The following is a 6,000-nucleotide window of genomic DNA, read 5'->3' as shown; positions in this document are numbered from 1 at the left end:
ATTATTCTAGCTAACTTATTTCTTTTGAATTATTTATAAATATGTATTTCCTTGTTATAATTGTATTATGTGGTTGGCTTGGTGCATAGCGACGACCCTTCGGACAATTACGATTTGGCTTCTTTTTTTTTTTTTGGCTACATAACATGTTGTAATCAGTTCTTTGCGAAATATCATCGGTCAAATTTTAAAAATAATCACGTTTATTGATTCCATTGTTTGAAATGCTACACATTTATTTTAGGACAGATTGTTTAATGTTTGATTTCAACTAAGAAGTACATCTATCAAACAAGAGAGTATATTTTTATAACGGATATATTAATTTTAAAAATCCGAATCCATAAATCTTGTGGTTGCAGTTTACCAAAGAAAAAAATATATGACTGTTTGCTATCAATGTTGGACTCATCTGACTCGAACAAATCACTTTTTGTTTGATAAAACCATCGATGTTTATTGCTAAAACCGCGTATCTATGTCGTACATTTGGAGATCACCCTCTCCGAGCCGTATAAAGGCGAAAGTTGATGTTGCCTTTAGAGTGTATTTAATGTTGATCATATGATTCATATCACAGATTATAAAATATTTACTGTTGATGATATCAAACGACAAGTTACTTATAACAAATATTTATTATTTAACATCAAATTACAAAATGTTGTCAAAACCCATAGTATTTTGATGACATGCATGATCTTTGTCAAAGAATTTTGCAACTTCATTGGAGAATGGAGATACACTTCACGAGGTCTTGTGTTAATGGGATTGTCACGCCTCGAGTTCGAATCCACGTTTGCTCGACTGTACAATAAGTCTCTATAGCAAATATTTTGTATTCGTCATCATTTACGAAAATGATTAACCCAAGTTGTTATAGAAATCTATTTTAGCTCATTATCAATTCATTTTAACTCTTTAATTTTACGATGTGAGACAAGATGTTATGAGAAATGACAATAATGTCCATTTTAACATGGTTCGGCTGCACAATCACCTTGATTTTTAATGATCTAGAAAAAATCCATCATTAATGTGCTACTCTTCTATGTATGTAAGTGTGTGTGTGTGTGTATATATATATATATATATGTATATGTGTGTGTAATGTGTTAAACCATTACATATAGAGACAACCCGTGTTTAGAATTAAAAGAAAATAAATATTTATTAAAAATAATAAGAAAATAATAGAAGAAAGTTGACATTTCTATGGTATTTGTATTAATAAAATTTTTTTAAAACTTTAGTGGATTTTTTTATTAGAGAATGGATCATATTGACCGACAACTTTCAATATTTGTCTCTTTTATTTTGTTTTGAATAAAAAAATACTATAATTAAAGCATTTTTAATCATTATTTTGGAAGAACTAAAATTGAGAGATTTTTCACGTTCAATAATGTCACTCAATATATCATGAATGTCATTTCACACTAAAATTTTGTTCCTACATTCGCAAAACATATAAGACAAAAACATTTAATAAAATACTTTTTTACTCATTTAAAGATAATAGCATTTTAAATTAAATGCCAATTTTAATCAAATAACATAAATATTAATACACTTTGAAATAGATTTATATCTTTCATAATATTTCATGAGCATCAATTTATAATTATGATACTTCTAGATAACTAATAAATATATCATAAAATTGAGTATTGACAATAAGTTGTGATATTTCGATGGCATTTAATGAACGAGAATTATTTTCATTCTCAATTGGTTATATAATCGACTGATAACATATTATAAATCATAAGACAATCATAAAAGAATAAAGAGGTGAGAAGAGATAATTCACAAGAGAAGAGATAATGAGTGAATACTAAGGTGCAATTTTCATTGAACTTATTCATCAGAAAATAAGAGAATACAAATCTTTACAAATATTATTTTTTCATATCTATCTTGATCACAATATATAATCATCTATATCAAGAAACTATTTTATAACAAATACTAGGGTTTTGGAAATGAAACTATAATTTTAAAGGGAAAGTATAGATCGTTTTTTAGAATTGGTAAGTATAGAAATTCAAACACCCATCTTCCTCAAATCGGCCTATCAAGAATCTTAAGTATAGAATTGGTAAATATCAAGATTTTCAAATACCATGCACGCTAGACATAGGGAAAGTTGGACATTCCGTCTCCCCGTCTTCACTGTTCGGAGTCACCACCGTTTCAGTGTCTCCCTTTTCACAAGTGTACCAACTCAAACCCTAATTAAAACACTAGAGAAAACCAAAATATTTGCAGTTAGATTTTGGGCTCGCGACGACCATATCAACATGGAGGAAATGTTGTTGGATGCTGTTGAAAAGACCCGCAAATATGTTAGCGCTATCTTTGCCAAAAAGCTCGTGGATGCTTCCAAACTTAAGCTAGGAACTGAAGAAGCTAAGAAAGACCCCCTATGGACCTTCCTAGTTCATGAGTCGAAACTCGTGGGCAAACTCAAATTGGCGAGGAAGGTTTCTACGACGAACTGCATTTTGTGTGGGGAGCCTTTGCCAAAATCCGAAGAAGATTTTATGTATGTTTTGAACATAACCATGAAATACTTAGAAGATGGTTTTGGACACAGATATAGTAGCGTGATTGAGGAGTGGGTAGACAATTATGGGCTTAAATTGTTTGAGGTAATATGTTTTCTTTTAAGTATTAAAAGACTAAATCTAGATTTGTTTTTCTTCAAATGTTATTAATTATTTTAAATCATGTTGTCACAGGACTCCATGTGAGTAGACATGATAATGAAAAGAATAAAATATCATGGCTCTTTTATTGTAATGATGAAGGTCAAGAATGCCAGAGAAGAGTTCAAGGCTGAACCGCTGTGGGGGGAGATGGTAGCCGAATCGAAGCTTTTGAACAAATTCGAGTCGGACTTGTATGAGGCGGAGTTACGATATCTTCGATACAAAGCGCAACAACCAACGTCAAAAATGATTTCGAGGAAAAGTTGTTCTGGGCGGTGTTGAAATCGAAGATTTGTGTTCTTCGGTTCAGTGTTTCGGTTACCAGGTGGTTGGATAAATATGAAACTCGATAGGTATTTAAAATGTTAAATTTAATATTTTGAAAAGCTGAAATAGATTGTAATTTATTGGGTTGCGGATTACCACTGACGATGTAGCCGTCGCTTTGGCTTCCTGCGCCGATGTCGCCGCGTCCGCCTCTGCCTTTGTTGACGCCGACAGGCTTTATTCGGATAACAGAAAGAAATTGGTAAAAATTCTTTTATTTCCTAAGTTAGTTTTAAATTCATGGTAAGATTCTTTAATGTCCAAGTATACAAGTATATATATTAGATGTTTGTTGTTCAATTTTCTTGAAAGCTGAAATAGTATGTTGCGATGTATTTATTATGCTGGGTTGGTCTCCGTTTTTGCAGGGTTGACGATGCTGATGCTACTGGAGAGATTTGGGATTCTTCTTATCTTGCTTTTGCTGCAATCATTAAGATTTAAATTTGCATGTTTTGGGATATTGTTATTACTTGATTTTGTCTAAGAAGTTTGAGATTTTTGTGATTACATGCACCAATTTTCATTGCATATGAAGTAGTGCTTCATTAGAATTTATTTCTTTTTGAAGTTGGCCATTCCGTCCCCCCGTCTTCACTGTTCGGAGCCACCATCGTTTCGGTGTCTCCCCCTTCACAAGTGCACAAACTCAAACTCTCAATAAAACACTAGAGAAGACCAACAAATTTGCAGTTAGATCTTGGGCTCGCGGCGGCCATATCAACATGGAGGAAATGTTGCTGGAAGACATTGAAAAGCCCCGGAAATATGTTAGCGTTGTCTTTGCCAAAAAGCTTGTGGATGTTTTCAAACCTAAGCTAGGAGCTGAAGAAGCTGAGAAAGACCCCTTATGGACTCTCCTAGTTCGTGAGTCGGAACTCGTGTGCAAACTCGAATTGGAGATGAAGGTTTCTGCGACGAACTCCATTTTGCGTGGAGAGCCTTCGACAAAATTCGAAGAAGATTTTATGTATGTTTTGAACATAACCATGAAATACTTAGAAGATGGTTTTGATCACAGATATAGTAGCGTGATTGAGGAGTGGGTAGACAATTATGAGCTTAAATAGTTTTAGGTAATATGTTTTCTTTTAAGTATTAAAGACTAAATTTGGATTTGTTTTTCATCATTTCTTTTAAGTATTAAAGACTAAATTTGGATTTGTTTTTCATCAAGTGTTGTTATTATTGTAAATCATGTTTTCATAGGATTCCATGTGGGTAGACATGATAATGAAGATAATAAAATACCGGAGCTCTTTTATTGGAATGATAAATGTCAAGAATGACATAGAAGAATTCAAGGCTGAACCGCTGTAAGGGGGGGAGATGGTAGCCGAGTCGAAGCTTTTGAACAAATTCGAGTCGGACTTGTATGAGGCAGAGTTACGATATCTTCGATACAAAGCGCAACAACCAACGTCGAAAAATGATTTCGAGGAAAAGTTGTTTTGGGCGGTGTCGAAATCGGAGATTTGTGTTCTGTGGTTCAGTGTTTCGGTTACGAGGTGGTTGGATAAATATGAAACTCGAGAGGTATTTAAAATGTTAAATTTAATATTTTGAAAAGCTGAAATAGCTTATAATTTATTGGGTATTTTGCTGCAGACTACCACTGACGATATAGCCGTCGTTTTGGCTTCCTGCGCCGATGTCGTCGACGCCGACGAACTTAATTCGAATAACAGAAAGAAATTGGTAAAAATTCTTTTATTTCCTAAGTGAGTTTTAAATTCATGGTAAAATTCTTTAATTTTCCAAGGATACAAGTATATACATTAGAGGTTTACCGTTCAATTTTCTTGAAAGCTGAAATAGTATGCTGCGATGTATTTACTAGGCTGGGCTGCTCTATATTGTTGCAAGATTGACGATGCTGATGCTACTGGAGAGGTTTGAGATTCTTCTGATATTGATTTTGCTGCATGTTATTACTTGATTTTGTCTAAGAAATTTTAAATTTTTGTGATTACATGCTCCAATTTCCATTGCATATGAAGTAGTGCTTAATTAGAGTTTATTTCTCTTTGGAGTTGGCCATTCCGTCTTCACGCCAACAATTAATTACTAATAACAATAATATATATATATATATAAAATTAAAATCTTGTTTTTATATTATTATATTAGAGACCCTTTAATTAACTAATTTTTAATTAATTGGTGATACTTTAGATGAAATTAAGGCTATATCCTAACTTAATTCCTAACAAATAAAATTTTTAGACAAATTTGTCATTTTATATGGCTTCATCTTTTCTTTTCTTTCTTTTTTTCTTTTTTTTTTTTTCCATTAGATGTTTTCTTATTTACCAAAATGACAGTCACTTTTTGCCGTTTTGTCTTTTTTTTTAAAATTTATTTATGAAAATGTCATTTACCTTTGTAAAATTGGTGTATTTATTGCGTTTTGGAAATTATTTGTTACGAAAACATTGAATTTTTCGAATTTTCTTTATTTTACAATTTATTTTTAGTTTTTTTAATTAAAAAACTAAATGTATAAGCAGTCAAGAAGGCATGCACAGGATTACTAATTTAAAGAATTTTTGGAACAGAAACTATTGGGAAATTTAATTTGCATTCAACATCCTCAAAAATAAATTTTAGATCTACCTATAAAAACACGGTTCCACTTGAATCTATTTTCCAACGTGCTTGTCGCTGTTGATAATTATCAGTTGTTATCAACCTTTTGATGTGTGATTATCATAAATTAGGTTTCAAGCTTGTTAGCGCACTTATCTCTCATGAAGCTCTAAACTACTGTGATTTCAATTGCCTTTCATGTCGAACTTTGTAGATGGTTTAAAAGTCTACAATGCAATATTACTAGAGTTGGACAAATCATGGATCGACCCACAATATAAGAACATATATGCATGCCATCCCGACTTTCCTCGTACCAAATTAACCTCCGTAAGACCATATTAACCATCAGTAGTATTTGGTGTACACT

Source organism: Primulina huaijiensis, chromosome 15 (genome assembly GCF_012295235.1).
Source record: "Primulina huaijiensis isolate GDHJ02 chromosome 15, ASM1229523v2, whole genome shotgun sequence".
Classification (NCBI taxonomy): domain Eukaryota; kingdom Viridiplantae; phylum Streptophyta; class Magnoliopsida; order Lamiales; family Gesneriaceae; genus Primulina; species Primulina huaijiensis.
This window is presented reverse-complemented; position numbering follows the sequence as displayed.